At 44.1% G+C, this 18,749-nt stretch overlaps 1 protein-coding gene across 4 annotated transcripts in view; it reads left to right on the forward strand.

Annotated features, from left to right (window-relative positions):
- The window catches only part of LOC138503807 (4-galactosyl-N-acetylglucosaminide 3-alpha-L-fucosyltransferase FUT6-like), a 528,320-nt gene that overhangs the window by 457,037 nt on the left and 52,534 nt on the right, over positions 1–18,749 (forward strand). Inside the window, exon 2 of one of the 4 annotated variants that reach the window (XM_069623821.1) lies at positions 11,820–12,029. The exons of the other annotated variants lie outside the window; for them this stretch is intronic. The gene's annotated coding sequence lies outside the window, so the exon portion shown is untranslated. The remainder of the gene's footprint in view (positions 1–11,819; positions 12,030–18,749) is intronic. 4 annotated transcript variants of the gene reach the window in all.

Consider the following 18,749-nt stretch of genomic DNA (forward strand, 5'->3'; position numbering starts at 1 on the left):
CGGGGGCTTGGGCGGAGGGGTGGGAGCAGGAGGCAGTTGGTGCAGGTACAAAGTAAGGGCCCCCCTGGTAGCGCCCCCAAAGAGAGCATGACGGGGAGGCCAGGCGGTGGTTAGGGCCTCACAGCCATGCACCGCCCAGGGGGCGGAGTGCATTGTCTCCCTGGACCACCTGTCAGTATGGACTTAACATGTTGATATTGTGATGTTGTGCTGTTGCAGAGTCTATGGATGGTTTTGAACTTTACGGGTCAACTTTAATGTGTGGAGGGTTCTACCGTGAAAATAAATGTGGCCGGAAAAATCCCCAAAGAATGGTGTCTTGTGTTTTCTTCCGACCTTGTACGCTGCCACATTCCAGGCCCACAGGTCGTGGACTCGCAGGTGCAGCAGGGCGTGGAGCCTCCTTGATTAGATGCGTGGTGATTTCTGATGTCACCTGCCCCTGATGACTGAATGAGACTGCCATTGGAGCTGAGAGCGCTATACATAAAATCGCTGTCTACTTTTTGGGGATTGATAACGCAGTATGATTCACATAGCTGAAGCGCACTTAAACAGAAACACTTTCATAGTTGCTGTCCTGCTATGGGGGATTTTAAATGACCGCTTTTCAATTACTCTGAGCTGCCCACTTTTGCTGGAGTCGAGCGTAGTGGCATTTGGTTCACATCATCAAATGACAAAAAGAGATTCTGCGGCTGCGCATGTGTTACACGCACTCACTTAGCACTCCTAAATACTTTGTTTGCAACCCTTTGCTGCACTGTTTGAATTACAGAATTAAAACAGAAACATAGGACGCTCAAATAAAATATAACATGGTGCAGAACAGCAACGTGCATGGAGGTGGGGGCATAAAGTAGTACTTTGCTGAAAACATATAATATGCTGTAGGTGTCCACTTCTTAACTTTAAACAAACACCTTCTAAAACTCACCACGCGTGTCATTCACATTGTTAAAAACGTATCCGAAATGCCTCTCTGTACCTCTCGCAAAACCAAGCCACAAAGGCAGAGGCGTTGCTAGGGGGGGCTCTCAGGGGGCTATAGCCCCTGGTCTTTTGGTTGTAGCCCCGGATAGAATCTCAGGAGCTTCAGCCAAAAGGCTAGCTAGCCCCCAGTCCCGGCAGTGCCGACATCAGCGTAGCCTCTCTTTTCCAGACCTAGCAACTCCCCTGCACACAGGTAAATGCTGGCTGTATGCATCTCTGACAGCACGGCTGATTTTCTTCTCAAGGGCGGGCTACTCAGGTGGCCTTCTAACACTCTTCTTTGGTCGTGCCAGGTAGCTCGAAGCTTTGAACTACATCCAGCTGAAACCAAGACTGTCATTTCAAATGTGTACATTATAGCTCCACTTTGCTGTGATTTCCTTTCCTTCCCATTAGTCTGTTCGAGTGAATGTAAACAGGTGAGCCATGATGAGGCGAGGCAGAGACGCCCGAAACGACTACCCCTGCAAAGCCATACAGGTTACCATACTACCGCCCCTGCAATGACTACCGCCCCTGCATAGCCACCCATGTTATCATAACTACTGCCCCTAAATAGCAATCGAGTCTAATGTACTACCACCCTTGCATAGTCACCAGGTTATCATAACTACCGCCCTTGCATATCCATCCAGGTTACCATACTACCGCCCCTGCATAGCCACCCATGTTATCATAAATACTGCCCCTGGATAGCAGTCGAGGCTACTATACTACCACCCCTGCATAGTCAGCAGGTTATCATAATTACCACCCTTGCACAGCCATCCGGGTTACTATACTACCAACCCTGCAATAACTGTGGCCTCTGCATAGCCACCAGGTTATCATAACTATCCAACTTGAATAGCCAGCCCAAGTTACCATACTGCATTAACTACCACCCTTGCACAGCCACCCAGGCTACTATACTAGTGCCCCTGCAATAACTACCACACCCGTCATAGTCAACCAGGTTACCATACACCTGCCCCTGCATAGCCACCCAGGTTAGCATACTGCACCCCCCTGCATAGCCATCCAGGATAGCATACTACACCTCTGAAACTACTATCTCCCCTGCATGGCCATCCAGGTTATCATAAATACCACCTCTGAATAGCCATCCAGGTTATCATTCTATCATCCCTGCAATAACTACCACCACTGCATAGCCATCTGGGTTACTAAACTACTGCCCCTGTATAGCCATCCAGGTTATCATAACTACCACCCTTACATAGCCATTGGGGTTACCATAGTACTGCCCTGCAGAGCCACCAGGTTATCATAACTACTGCCCTTACATAGCCACCCTGGTTACTGCCCCTGCATAGCCACCAGGTTATTACAACTACCACCCCTACATAGCCATCAAGGTTACCATAGTACTGCCCCTGCATAGCCACCCAGCTTTCCATACTACTGCCCCTGCATAGCCACCAGGTTATCATAACTACCACCCCTACATAGCTATCAAGGTTAACATACTACCCCCCTTCTGCATAGCCACCAGGTTTTTATAACGACTGCCCTTGCATAGCCGCCCAGGTTACCATATTACCACCCCTGCAATGACTATTGCCCCTTCGTAGCCATCCTGGTTACCATACTACTGCCCCTGCATGGCGATCCAGGTTACCATACTACCACCCCTGCATAGCCTTCCAGGTTAGCACACTACCCACCACACCCCCTGCAAATCCATCCAGGTTATCATACTACACCCCTGCAATGACTTTCTCCCCTGCATGACCATCTAGGTTCCCATTCTACTGCTCCGGCAAATACTACCACCCCTGCATAACCATCCAGGTTACCACACTACAACCCCTTCATAGACACCCAGGTTACCATACTACCACCCCTTCATAGACATCCAGGTTACCATACTACCGCCCATGCATATCCACCCAGGCTACCATACTACTGCCCCTGCATAGCCACCCAGGTTATCATAACTACCACCCTTGTATAGCCATCCAGGTTACCATATTACCACCCCTGCAATCACTATTGCCCCTTCATAGCCATCCAGGTTACCATATTACCACCCCTGCAATCACTATTGCCCCTTCATAGCCATCCAGGTTACCATACTGCTGCCCCTGCATGGCGATCCTGGTTACCATACTACCCCCTGCAATAACTACCAACCCTTGGATAGCCATTCAAGTTACCATACTACTGCCCCTGCAGATCCATACAGGTTACCATACTAAACCCCTACAATGACTATCACCCCTGCATGGCCATCTAGGTTACACACTACTGCCCCTTCAATAACTACAGCCCCTGCATAGCCATCCAGGTTATCATGATATCGTCCCTGCACTAACTACCTCCCGTGCATAGCCATCCAGGTTACCATACTACGGCCTCTGCATAGTCATCAAAGTTGTCATACTATCGCCCTGCATACCCATCCACGTTACCATCCTACCCCTCAGTGCATAGCCACCAGGTAATCATAACTACTGCCCTTGTATACCCATCCAGGTTACTATACTTCAGCCCCTGCATGGCGATCCAGGTTAACATACTACCACCCCTGCAATAACTACCGACCCCTGTATAGCCATTCAGGCTACAATACTACACCCCTGCAATGACTACCTGCAACGACTATCACCCCTGCATGGCCATCTAGCTTACCATACTACTGTCCCTTCAATAACTACATCCCCTGCATAGCCATCCAGGTTATCATAACTACCACCCCTGCTTAGCCAACCAGTTTACCATACTACGGCCTCTGCATAGTCATCCAGGTTACCATACTATCCCTTCTCCATAGCCATCCACGTTACCATACTACCCCCGGTGCACAGCCACCAGGTTATCTGAACTACTGGCCTTGCATAGCCATTCAGGTTACTATATGACCACCCCTGCAATGACTATCGCCCCTGCAGAGCCATCCTGGTTACCATACTACCCCCATGCATAGCCACCAGGTAATCATAACTAATGGCCTTGCATAACCATCGAGGTTACCATACAACCGCCACTGCAATGACTATCGCCCCTGCAGAGCCATCCAGGTTACTATACTATCCCCTGCAATGACTATCGCCCCTGCAGAGCCATCCAGGTTACTATACTACCCCCTACAATGATTATCGCCCCTGCATGGCCATCTAGGTTACCACACTATGGTCTCTGCATAGTCATTGAGGTTACCATCCTATTGCTCCTGCAGAGCCATCCATGTTGCTATACTACCCCTTAGTGCATATACACCAAGTTAATCATAACTACTGCCCTTGCATAGCCATCCAGGTTACCATATTACCACCCCTTCAATGACTATTGCCGCTTCATAGCCATCAAGGTTAACATACTACCACCTTTGCATGGCCATCCAAGTTAACATACTACCATCCCTGCATGGCCATCAAGATTACTATACTACCATCCCTGCACAGCCACCTAGGTTATCATAACTATTGCCCCTGAATAGACATCTAGGTTATCATACTACCACCTCTGCAATAACTACCACCTCTGCATATTGAAATAAAGCTGGATACCACTCTACTTGAATGTAATTGCAGTTAACTTTATTGATGAAAATGAACAGGGTATAAGCCGGCTGCAAACTGCTCCTTCCACTTCACTCTCTCGCTCTCACTGGCCACTCATTCCACACTCTAGAGCTTTCACCCTGTCTTCAAGCAGCACCATTCCAGGGGGACGATGTAATAGCCAAGCAGCACCATTCCAGGCCATCAGGGGAACAGTGTTATGGCATACATGCTAAACTATATAAAACACCTCTCTTCCTTGGGCAGTGAAATAACACAAGAATGACCCTGGGCGGTTTGACCCTGATTTGGTCACCTGTCATCATCTCTCTCAATTTGCACCCATGATTGACGTCATATCGCATTTTGAAGGCTAAACCACACTCCTTCACCTTCTCACCAACACTCCTGACATTCATACAGTGGTTCATTGTCGCTAAGGATTTGCGAGGGCAAACCTTCCCTCCAAAACAGATTTTCAAAAAATGTAATAACATTCATTGAAGTTGCATCTCTGATGACCCCCAACTCGGGACTTTTTGAAAGCAGATCCATCCCCACCACTACGTAGCTGCTGCCCCTGGAACGAGCAATGCCCAAACGACTCAACAGATCAATTGCAATGGTGCCCCATGGCAACAATGGCACATGGGGAACCACTATGGGTGGCACACATATTTCCAACATGTCAATGCTGCAACACGCGTCACAATCCTTGACCCGCATCTTTATGAAGGCGTCCATGGTTGGCCACCAGAAATCCACACAAATGATAGATTATGTCCTGAAAATCCCCATGTGCCCTCTATGGCCTGATTAAAAAATGATCTCCCTCATTTCTAGCGGAACCAAAAGTATCTTTCCCCGACAAACAAACCCTCCTTCAAGTCTCAACTCCTCCTTCACACTCCTGTAGGCATCAAGATTGGCACCTAGCAAGTGATTCTCACCCCTCCACCTGTCTTTGATCAACCTCTTGACAATTTGGTACTCCTCATCCTCTAGAAATGCTGATGCCCAATGACTTTCCTATAATCTGCCATCCATCATAAAAAAAGTCTTTGACATCTTCCTCAATCATGGTCTCACCCCTAATCTCATCACTTACCGGGTTAATAGAGAGCATCGGCAACCACGTTTTCACTCCCACAAACATGTTCAACCATAAAATTGAAACCCTGAAGTTTCATGATCCATCTCGAAATCCTCCTTTCCACCCCACCTAGACCTTTACTGTTGAAAATGGAGACCAACGGCTTGTAATAGGTGCGTATCACAAATTGCCTACCAAACAAATACACTCTGAACTTAAGAACGGCTTAGATCACAGCAAGTACATCCTGCTCTATAACAGAATGGTTACCCTCAACATCCTTCAGCATGTGAGAGGCAAATTCATTTGTGTGCTGTGACCTGCCCGACTCTTGCGTGAGCACTGCTCCAAAACCAAACTCAGAGGGGTCAGAGTAAACTACCATCTTCCAAATCTCTGCATCCCTGCAACATAGGTGAAGACATAATGCCCTGCTTGACCACCCAAATTCCTCTTCAAGGGCAGCTGACCATTCAAATTTGACTCCTCTCCTGATCAACCTCCTCAAAGCCACGTTTTTATCAACTAAACCCCTTACAAACTTGAACTAATATTCAGAGTCCGAAACATGAGGCTGCTACCACTGCCTTAGTCTTGGGAGGTGACATATCAGAAATTGCCTTGGTGGTGCTAAGCTTGGGCCTCATGCCCTCACCTGAAATGTTGCACCCTAGGTAATCCACTGAGGACTTCCCAAATTTGCATTTCTCCAATGTCAAAGTTAAACCAGCGTCTCCTAGTCTCTGCAAAACCAATCTTAACCTTGCATTATGCTTGTTCCTATCACAGCCCCACACCAAGATGAAATCCTGGTAAAACCTCACCCCCTTGATATCACCCAGGAGGGTGTGCATTTTTCTCTGGAAGACACTGGCTGCAGACACCAAACCGAACGGCATTCGGACACACTGAAACAACCCAATATATTAGATAATTGTCAGTATGTCATAGGAGTCTTGATGCATGTGAACCTGTTGGTATGCCAATTTCAAATCCAACAAGGAGTAAACCCTTGAACCAGCTAAGTCTGAGCTCATCCCATCAATCTTTGGCAATGGGAATCTTTGTGCCACAACATTCCTGATGACCTCCCTGAGATCAATGTACAAACTGATGATCGCATTGCTCTTTCTTACCATTACAATGGGGCTCACCAATTCTGAAGCCTCTGCAGGCTCTATGACACCATCCTCTAGTAATCTCTTTAATTCCAAATCCACCTCCGTTTGAAGTGATAGAGACACGGACCTGAGTTTGGCTGCAAAGGGAATTGCACCTCCCTTCAACCGGATCCTGGGGATGAACCAACTGAGACATCCATGGCTCCTTTCAAACACATTGGGTGCACGCTTAATCATCTTTGTTACCATCCAATGCTCCGACAGCAGAAACATCAGTGTTTTCCCAGAATAAACTAGTTCAACCGCTTGTGCTTGATAAACACAATTCTGCATAGCTGAAAAAAACATATTCTTAACAAATGATATGCCATCAATTCTGTTATTTAAAGAGAAAACATTAATTCAGGGAAAAAAACATTTGTTTAAGCACTGTTAAGGTGAAATGATCTGATCCACGAAATTTGGCAGGTGCTGCAAGCTATGCCATCCTAACAATGAGGCCCCTCATGCAAAGGAGGATGCCTTCCAACTATTCATGCCAGTCAATCTGTGCTTCACCTGGAGTCTTGAAGCAGCCTACCTCTTTGTGCCTGGTGGTGATCTACATGGCGTGGCTGTGAGTGTTGGTTCCCTTTCCTTGGTGGTGAGGAAAGAAGCACACGTTCGCAAGCACAAATACGTGAGCCCAGGACATGTGCATCTACCTAGGGGCCTGGCCAGGGTCATCTTCCATTCACCATCTTGGTGGTGAGGAAAAGGGCACACATTCGCAAGCACAAATACGTGAGCCCAGGACATTTGCATCTACCTTGGGGACTGGCCATGGTCATCTTCCATTCACCATGCTCAGTCTGCTAGGCTGTAAGAATAATGTTAAAAGACGTACGTTTATTCTTATCTGTAGACATCACATGATGGAGATGGCTTTACCAAGACACATCTTAGCCCTTGCCATTTGTAGGTCTTACACCAAAAACACTAGCTCAGTACAGCTGATTATTTGGTTCCCTTCTAGCTCTTACACTACTAATCCTCACCTCTTCATATACCTGATATATTTCTTCTTAGCTCTTTGATCTGATTAACAATTTTCTTTTAATGATATTTCTGATGATTTTATCATTTTTGTTTTTCCTTTGTGTCTTTTTACTTTTTTTTTTTTTACTTTCACTTATTTTGGTGTTTTTTGGTAAGATACTGATTTCCACCATTATGCCTTTATTTGTACCTCACTTTGATAAGATAGAAAGTTGAATAGTTGTTGAAGATTGTGGGATTGACTGTCAGCTATCATGAGATTCAAACGTAATGCCATTTCATCAGCTCTGGAGTAATTAAATTCCAAGCATGGGTGGTCTTAGGCTCAGCCATTGCCCATTATGCACATATGTCTGCCCGCAACATGAAGTTACATGCATAGCCCATTATTTTATATATGGACATACATTGCACATGGCACTTTACACGCTGGATTCCCATGTTAGAGGCTTAACATGATATATATATATGTGTATTGCTATACATGAAGCTTTTACTGTGATGCTGGAACTGATATATCTTTTTTATCCAGAACCGCATAATGCATTTTACTTAGGCAATATTGTACGTTCATTTATTGGCACATAGGTTGCTATGGTTGCGATGCCGGGATTGATATTCGTGTACACCAGTACTGAGCACTTTGCCTTTTGCCATGTGTGCGGGTATAACTTATTAGAACCGCACTGGGCACTTTATCTATTGACATTTATGCTGCTGGAATTGTGCTGCTAGAATCGCACTAGCCACTTAATTTATTGCCATGTACACTGCCAAAGTTGCGTTGCTTGAATTGTTACCTATCCATTAGGCACTAGGCACCTTACTTAGCGGATGCACACGCACTGATTTGTCATGGAAATCATTCAGATTTCATTCTTGATGTTTGAGGTCTACAGTGCTAGACATTTCAGGCAGCAGAGATGGGGCAGTTGAAAGGAACGTACTAGGCTCACAACCGGATGTTCAGAACAGTATGACACCAGATTCTATTTCATAATGTGTAACCTCGACTAGCAGGTCTTCCTCCCGTCGTTGCAATGGAAAGCACTGTGCACATTCGTTTTTTTTCCAATTATCCTCTATAGCATATGCTGCATATATAAGGAGATGGCAGTATGCACGCTGTGCATAGAGTTTGAGATCTGTCGGGGCAGACCTACACACAGCTAATGAATGGGGAGCGTTGTTGTATTATTTATTACCCATTGCAAAATGGTTGACATATTTTGTGTATTTCGGAATCCCTTTTCACTTTCCATTAACCTTTGTGCATATGTAAATGACATTCACGTGTGGGGGAATATTGTGAAGAAGCTACGGGATCGTAGCGAAATGTGCCATGCTGCCAGACTCCCTGGTAAATTAATTTAGGATTACAAAGAATTTCTGGACCCTGGCAGAGAGTGATTGAATTTAAGGTTCCTAAGGTTCCGGGAGCGCAACACACTGCACGGTGTAATTGCGCTGGAAAAAGAAGATATATATGTATCTCAGGGGTCGAAAATTAAGATTGCAAAAGCAGGAGGTAAAAACAGCTCCTGGGTGGCCAGCATTAGCCAGTGACCAGGAGCTACCAATGGGGAACGAGGATCTAGTTCCGCAAATCTAGCTTACACATAAGATGCACATATTTTGACTATTATTTATGACCCCTAATGCTTTAAATGTTGTAAATTATCCCAAATGCACACAGTTCATTTCACATAGATGTGCTTATTCAGCAGCTGCTGGCCCTACAAGCCAAAAGTAGCTCCTGGTAGCTGTTGTTATCAAATTAACCAGGCTCTTGTAGACTACAAGCAGGAGCTAAATAGCTCTCGGCTGTCCTCAATTTCGAAGCCTGCCTGCATTATATTTAGATCAGCAGGAATCTGCAAGCATCTCATATAATTACCACGTGTAGTGCAAAAGTAATGAGAATACAAGGCACTACAGCCAAGACCAATATGGCCACTCCACTTACCAATACATTCTAAGTTTGTTTTCCTGGGATCCTGCACATACATCTGTACTCGACATGACACATTCCCTGTGACTAAACACATCCAGCAAAGGAGGCCATACATGGTATGCTTGGCAATGATCCTGTTTTTGAATTTTGTTTTGTACCATTTACTCACTGCTTCACACATTGCACACATATATTTTAACTAGGGGGCTGCCTTGATATACCATGGGTGCACTCATGATTTGCTAGGGGTACACCTGCATATCATAGGCAATGGGCTCTGCCTTTATATGCCACTAGAGCCTCATGTGGTAGATCCTGCCATCGCATGCCAGTGATATCCTCACACACCAGGCAAGGTCATCATACGTAACATAAAACCTGCCAACCAAGGCAAGAAGCAATTAAGTAATGCAGTGAGTGAATTACTAATACATGAACAATCACAATAGTCTTCGAAATGCAGGACTCCATTCAGTATTAGCTTTGTAAGCCAATTAATGCATCACAAGCCGGCATGGTCATCATATGGAGGGAATAGCTTCTAATGTCCACGTTTTACCGTTGAATGCCAAGGGCAGCCTCAAACGCTCCAGTGCTGGCATTTTATTTCTAATGATGCCTCATATGTCTGGTATAGACATCATAAAATGGCAACACTGGGCAGACCCAAATGCACCAGTACTGCCATTTTGTAAAGGAAGATATTGTATTGTGCCTTTCATTTATATAGAGTATTCTACCATTATTATAGTCTCAATGCGCTCTTAGTGGGAATGCCTACGGAGGACCGAAGTCTAGAATGTTGGAGGTCATAAAGTGACATTAGGATGCATCTGTGCATTTGGCCAAATAAGCCTTAGCAGGGCTGGTCAGGCTCTGGGAGAGCGTAACCCATGCAGTCATGCATGTGGATGGGTGCTGAGAGGAGTCAGGAGAAAAAGGTAGACACTCACTATGTGTTCAGCGTCCCCAAATTTGTCATAGGTCTTCGCTGCATTCTGATGTCAGAGGTGTTGAGGCATAGTCTGGCGTAAGTAGGCAGAGAAATATGTGAGCAGCATGACCACATTTTGTCATAATCCTTGATGTATTTTGTATGTGTGCAGAGTGGTGCGTTATACGTGCCTAGCAGAGATTGGTGATGATTTGTTGTTTGTGCGCCCGCTCGGATAATTGGATTCTTCTGTCTAATCTTGCAGCTGCAATAAAAGGGTTAGCGACAGTCTATGGTCCAACTATTTGCAACAAGAGGAGCACGGGTTGTACTTCCAGGTTCGTCTAGGAGGATGCCGTGGAGAGTCTACCCAGATATCGAGCGCTTTCTGAACCTTTTCAGTTGTTACCTTTACCATGGGGGGCCCATCCTATAGTTCATACATGCGCAATACCTGCCCATCCCCCATTCCTTCCAGAGCGATTCTGGTGCTGCTTCTTGATAGCCCTCCTGGAGTATTGCACAGGGGACCATGTCACTGACAATTGTTTTGTTAATTGATTTCATATATTTTGTGTTACAGAAGACCAGGAAATCTAACTCTGATATATTGGGTTATTAACTTCCTCCCATCCCAATCCATGAATAATGAACTAACCAAATATTCCACGTGCAAGTGTCTTCGAATGTCAAGTCAATGAAAACTGCAGTGTGTTGTGAGAGACAGGGGTAAACATCACTTACAATAGTGAGTTGAAAGAGATGAATACATATGAGGCTTTGCACAGCTTTGAAAAGATCTTGGGACGCTGAGGAGTGTAAAGCAAACAAAGTGCACATGGCGTCAAGGGCAAGCCATGTTTGCTTTCTAGTTATGGCATTGCTCTTGTAATCTCTGCAGTGGTAGCAGAGTGTTTCCATGTGTGTTTAAATGCATGTAATAGTATTATATTTGTATTGGAATACTTTGAACATTTTTCCTGTTTGTTTAGCAACTCATTGCCTAACTCTGCATCCATAACCCTAATTTAATATAAATATTACTAATCGAGCAATTAGGCAACACAAAGCCAATGAACAATTGGGGAAAGCAAAATGGCGACATTAAAGCTTTAAATATTATATGACATTGTGTGTGTAAATTGGAACAAATAGTATGGTTTGCCATATCATGCAGCAGCAGTCAGTGGTGTCGTGATGGTGCAGCAGTGCTTTCTCTTGGGCATGACGTGGTGCTGCGACTGGATCAGAGGAAGCACCTGTTCCACCGACCTTCTGTCACTGCCTTGGACGTACAATGGGATCAGCAAGACAATGCAATTGCCACATCGGGAATTAACCTCTGCTGTTTGAAGGCTGACGGATGGGCGAAGGTGAATACCGGTGTCTGGTTAGTGAATGATCCAGTCCTCTGCTTCAAATATACAAAAGTCAAAATGTGTTTGTTTTTTTTTTTAATGTGTTAATTGTATATGGTTTCAAACAAACTGTTACAATCTTTCACAGTAAGAACACCTCAACTCAACAAAATATTAAAAGCACAAAATGCATATCTTATAAAGTCTAAAACCCACATTAACATAGTTCACACCCCTCTTGAAATCTAACAACGGCAAGTGTTAAGGGCACTGATCCACCCCCAACATCGTCAGCTAGAATTTATCTATATCAACCCAAGCCAGATTATGCCCACCTATTCCAAAAATTGAGATATCATGTGTCATCAGAGCTGGACAAACTAACAATAAATGTTTCAAATGTTACCTCTTATTCAATTTCTGACAAAACCTACAATATGCCGTATCTAGAGATAGGACACTGCAAATGTACACAATTTCATTTGATGCCATTGCATTAAAACAAAATTACATAAAATGATTGCATTGAGCTCTATCTGGAAATTTCATCACATAGGGTTCAGGCTGGCCCACTATTGTATGTGCGAATCTCAGGTGTGCATACAGCGTAAGACTCCCCACTGCATCCCCTATGGACATCCAGTCCCTTACTAACACTCCTAATTTTACTTTAAAAGGATTTAAAACCAAAGTATCCTTGGTCACATCCAAGGAGCTGTTTAGAAAAATTCTCAGCAAACCCTCTTATTGGAAGGCCCGTCAATGTCGGAACGTATCTGCCTACATGTGCTTACAAAGTAGGAGGTGGAGAGCACAAGAATTTCTGTAACAGAGTCAACTGCCTCCATAACACTCTTCTCTAAAGGGATTGGAGTCCCAACTGGTGGCGAATACCACAAGTGGGACACACTTTGGGAGAAAAAAGAATACCCTCCTCCAGATCATAACTTCATAATAATACAATTCTTCCATTAACCACATGGGGATGACTTCCAACCCATAAAGCAGCTTAGGGACATCTTTCCCAATATAACATTTTAAAACTGGCGCTAAAGAAAATGTTCCAAATGTATTGTTTATCTTCTTCATCTGGGTGGCTTAATAATATAGGGTGGGTAGAGCACCAGAATTCACAGATCACTGTGGTTATCTTATGAAAGTAAGTAGAACCTGCGTCCGGTGAGGGGCTTCTCACGATACAGTGCTCTTCTGTCTTGGCAAGGGATAGAGTGTATTTGGGTGAAGAACCGGTATCACCCGGGTGATGGTTCATTGAAGTAATGACTCTTTGTATGATTGTATACAGATTCTACAAAGAATTAGAGCAGTCTTGTTGCTTTATATTTGTTGATGATTTATTAATACACTCAGCCGACACGTGTTCCAACCCAACATGTGTTTTGATTCACCGAAAGATCGCCGTGACTGCCCATCTTGATGCAGTGCCCACTGGCCCATAGGTTTATACAACAAGAGTCTATTGACAGAGATCATCAAACATAATATATGCTTTGTGATCACCACACACACCTTGAAAAAGACCCATGTTGGGTCAAAACCTGTGTCGGCTGAGTGTATTAACCGGAAACTAGAACATGAATGGTGAAAAAACTGCAACCAAGCCAAAAGAATAACTTATGAAATACAATCCGAGCATACAAAAAGGAAATTCTTAAAGCAAAAAAGAAATACGACTGGATCACAAAAGCCACCAATGCTCAGAAATAACTATTCATCAGCCTAAACGAGATGAGAAATCCCCCAGATGCAATAACACACGGTTGCCTTCGTAGAAATTATGCAATGTTATTGCAGATAATTTTAAGAATAAAATCACTGACATACACTGGATTATACTGAGTAGACCAATGAACTAGGCCGTGCACCATCTCCTACCAACCCTGGGATCAAAGAGCAGACTGAACAGCTTCACCAAAATGTCAAAGAGAAAAGCTACTCAGCTTGGTGAAAAACGCAACAATTCACGCTCTCCAATGGACCCCTGTCCACCAGACATCTATAAGTCAATCCTTACTCAGGGCACACCATCGGAATGCTACCTAAACCTCTTCAATCTATCACTCTCAACGGGGAGAGTACCACAAGCGTTCAAAATGTGCCTATATCAAGCCACTCCTCAAGGATACAATGAGCAATGTGGAAGACCTCGCAAACTACAGACCAATCTCAAACATTCCTTACCCAGCAAAACTATTGGAGACATATGTCTACGAACAAATATTGGAACACGTAGAAAATATCCAACTATTGGACCAGGCACAGTAGGTTTCAGAACCATGAGAGGGATGAGAGGGATGGAGACTGCACTACTCTCTATATGGGACAACCCAAAGGCCAACGCAGACTCGAACACGAAATCAGCACTAATACTAATCGACCTCTCCACAGCATTTGATACATTCAACCATAACCTCCTCACCAAGAGATTGAAAGAAATATGGATCATCGACACTGCGCTGCTCTGGATTAAATCTTTCTTGTCTGAAAGATCAGAAACAGCCTGGATAAAGCAATTCAAATCCACACCGCAGGACACCTCATATGGAGTAACACAAAGCTCCTCCTTATCCCTGCTACTCTTCAACACCTATATGATGTCACTGATCAACCTCATCAAAAGACACAGCTTCACTGGCTACAACTACGCAGATGATACCCAAATCATCTACAAAATCAGCAATAAACAAGAAGGGAACACAACGCTAATACACTGCCTCAAAGAACTCTACCAATGGATGAACACTAATAACCTCAAAACTAGGGGTTTACCAAACTTCGGCTTTGAGTAAATATTCGGCCGAATTCTGGGTGAAAATCAGATATTTAGCATTCGGCCGAATACTTACTGGAATCTTAGTCGAATCTGCAATATTGTTCTGTTAAGCACATGCCGAACTTTATTCTTATTACAGCTTGCATGAAACTGTGAGCTATTATTATTATTGATCAGCAGGTGACAGCATTGCATCACCATTCACAATCACAAATCGGATGGGCTTGTACACCAGTAGAAACTGCATAGTGCTGTGTACCTATTTAAACAAACCCTTCTGTTTATGATCTGTGTCTTCTGTGGGTAAGGGACTTGAAGCGCAACCATGCCTCCAACAGGAAACTAGCACGGATGCAGTCTGAACAGCAAGTCAACAGTTTTACATTTTGTGTTCTCTGTCACCAGTTGTAAGTATTGTAGGGGTCTCGAGGCTACAAGGGTAAAGCCACTGTAGTTGTCAATTCTGTAGTGGCAAGATGCTTCTGACCCACACACTTGAAAAAACATTTTGGAAGCCCACGCCAAGAAGCCTGACACCCCGTGCAGAGGGCGACCCGGGAAGTACAACATCTAGCGTAAATTCGACACATCTTCCTACACACGAGACAGCAACCATGCAGACAGACCCTTTACAGTCAATTCTCCTTAAATCTTTTAGGGGAATCCGATCAGATCTTTTCAAAGTTGTCTAGTCCTGCTGTTTTATGAGGACAAATGACGCCTTTCTAAAATACTCTCCCCCAGTCTCTTGTTTGTGGCCTCTTTCTAAGCTGGCTTTGCTCTCCCTAATGTGCTTGCTTTCCACAGCCCCCTTATCTGTAATGTTACTCTTTATAACAATCGCTGGGTCAAAGATTACAATTGTGCCACTAGCAGCAGTTTTTATTTTTTACTTTTTACTCGGAGGACAGCTTGAGTCTTGAGTTTCACAGCAGAGCTGCTGATGGTATTAAGTTGGGTGCACAAAGAGGTTGTTAAGTCCGAACAAGCATAGAAAACAAAGACATTTTGCATTTTAAACCATGGCAAGCAAAAAGGGAATTACAAGTGGCGCAGTGAGCTCTGCAACTGGAGCACTTGTCAGGGTATAAAGGTGCCGCTCGTTCTACCCTCCCCAGAAGCTCTAATTGGCAGTAACTGAAAGCTGGAGAAAGACTGAGCAGCGACACAGTTCCTGGAGTCTGGCTTTTGCCAACAGTAATGACACTGCAGAAGGCTGGCCATGATGACCCACCATCAAAAGTCCATTGTGCACTCCCAATTACCCCAATTATACCACACCCTGGGACAACCTGTTTTGAATTCCAACCGTATAATGCAACAGGTAGACAACTCCCTGCAATACAATGAAAACATTAAGCAAATATGCTCAAACATTCTCGGTCCAAGAGGCAGGGTTCTGCTGTGCAAACTCCTGAGATGTTGTCCCTTGCTTGGGAATGTGACCACTGCTCATACTTTCATTTTAAGAGAAGGGGTAAAGTTGCAAGCACTGTGCAAGTAGGACTTTATTCTACCAGGTTCAGAGACTACAATTAATTCATGCTCTGTTTCTAGAACAAAGCTCCCGAGGAGATTTGCACATTCTAATCACCGCCCTCCCCACCGCCCAACTTGCCCAGACCCCACGGTAAGCTTCAGTGTGCTTAACTTTAAAGCCAGAAAATGCATTGCAGATTTGCCCCAGTGAACGACATATTTGAACAAGTCAAACAGGAAATAAGTCTTGAAAGCCAGCAGATATTCTGAGATGTATTCTTTTTAAACATATATTTTCAAAGAGTTTTACAGTGTAAATAAAAGTACATACTAAAAGGAAAAAACGAGACCCATATGGGCAAATTGTACAGCTTGAATCAGGCTAAGACCAGCCTCTAGGGCAATAGGGCAAATCCTGAAGTGCTGAAACCACATTCTATGTGTGCTAGCTCGTTTGGTCAAAGTGGGCAGTTATAAGCTCTAAGTGTGCCCTTCACTGAACTCCTGTTAAAACAAGCATTCGCAAAGCCAACAGTTTTGGCTTGTTATGCACTGCCATTTTTTATGCCAAGGTACTGACACCATTTTCCACCTTTATATATAGTACGGCTATATCAAGTTCCTTCTATCCATTTTATTTTGCAGGGCCAATTCATGAAATGAATGTAATTTTACTATTTTTATTTCAAAGGGAGCAGTTCTATACATATATTGACATATTTTGACATATATGACATATATTGACAATTGTCTAGTAGTAAACAACTATTCGGCTGACTATTCTGTTTGACCGAATACTTAGGTCAACTATTCGGTATTTGGTCGAATAGTAAATTTACTATTCGGTACACCCCTACTCAAAACCAACCCAGACAAGATGGAAATCATGATTACATCAAACATCCAAGGAAATAACCAGTACATCCCATGGCCCTCAGAACTGGAAACCCCACCCACTCCATCCAAAGTTGTCAAAAACCTTGGACTCCTAATGGGCAACTTAACCCTAGAACTGCAAGTAAACACGAGAGTTAGGAAACGCTGCTTCCATCTACACACAATCAAAAAGATTCAACCATTCCTCTCCTTCTTGTACAAAATACTGGCCATCATATCCCTCATCCAGGGTATATTACGCCAACAGACTATACCTTAGAATGCTGGAATACACTGCCACAAATACAGAATTTGGCTGCCGGACTTGTCAAACTCTCACAAAGGGACCACATCACAACAACGCTAAGGATGCTGCACTGGCTCCCAATCAAAAAACAAATCACCTTCAAAACAATGTGCATTACACACAGAGCAATTCATGGCAAAGGAGTGGAATACATACAAAAGAAAATCACCATCTACCAGCGACTAGAAGCTTTAAATCCAGCGAGGACACACTCTTAGAGCCTAATCCATACACAAGAAAAAAAACTGGTGGAAAGGTATTCCCTTGTTTAGCCGTAAAATTTTGGAACTCTGACAGCAAAGAAATACGAAATATGAAGGACCATCTAAAATTCAGAAAACTTCTAAAAACCTGGCTCTTCAGTTCGGAACGGGATGCAAATGACTGAACAACATCCAAGCAACATGAAATGAGCACACTATTCTGAAGGAATTGGTAGTCGGCCAGACCGGAGTGGAGGGCAGAGGAGAAGAGAGGTATCTCTGAATGGAAAGTGGCTATGAGACCTGAATGTACCCATTCGAACAGAGGACCAAAAATGGAAACAGGGGAGGGAGAGGTGTTTGACTTTACCTGACCACTGATAGGGTGCCTAAGTTGGAAACAGGATATATGTGATGTTTTTCACACCCACGAATCAAGCCACAGTGGGTGTGAAAAAAATCACATATAAAGGAAAAGGGTCAGACGCAGAATCCAGGCAACTGACGGGCCGATCTGAGGGCAAAGGGAACACACCTCCCCTGGAGGAAATCGTGGGGGCGCTAATTGCCATACTCTAAAATGATCGAAAGGGAAAGGGATAGGAATCACAACTTGTCAATACAGCAGGGGTAGGTAATGTACTGCCACTAACACAACCGTACTAAAAATTCATCCTTCTGCATACACCCCTCAAACTCTGAACTAAAGACAACCATACCTCTACAGCATCACAAACCGTACATACTTCACAACACAACAGCAATTAAACAAACCACACATAATCTCGCCCAGCACCACATGGTGGCCACCAACTGTAAATCACACCTATCCTCAGTGAATCATGTAACTAAACTGAAGCTGCCAACAGCATCTCTCTTGCTCTTAATCCTACTAATCCACCGCACTCCCGCTTTCCGTACATTACAGATCCACCAGAGTGCCAATAGACCATGCGGGTGGCAACAGTACACTGTATAAGAACCTTTAACATAACATAACATAACATAACATAACATAAACGTGTGCAATAAAAAGTCTTACATGGCTGGGCCAAGATCGGAAGACGCAAATACACAAGATTCTCCATAATCT

Source organism: Ambystoma mexicanum, chromosome 11, assembly GCF_040938575.1.
Source record: "Ambystoma mexicanum isolate Mex_15411 chromosome 11, UKY_AmexF1_1, whole genome shotgun sequence".
NCBI lineage: Eukaryota > Metazoa > Chordata > Amphibia > Caudata > Ambystomatidae > Ambystoma > Ambystoma mexicanum.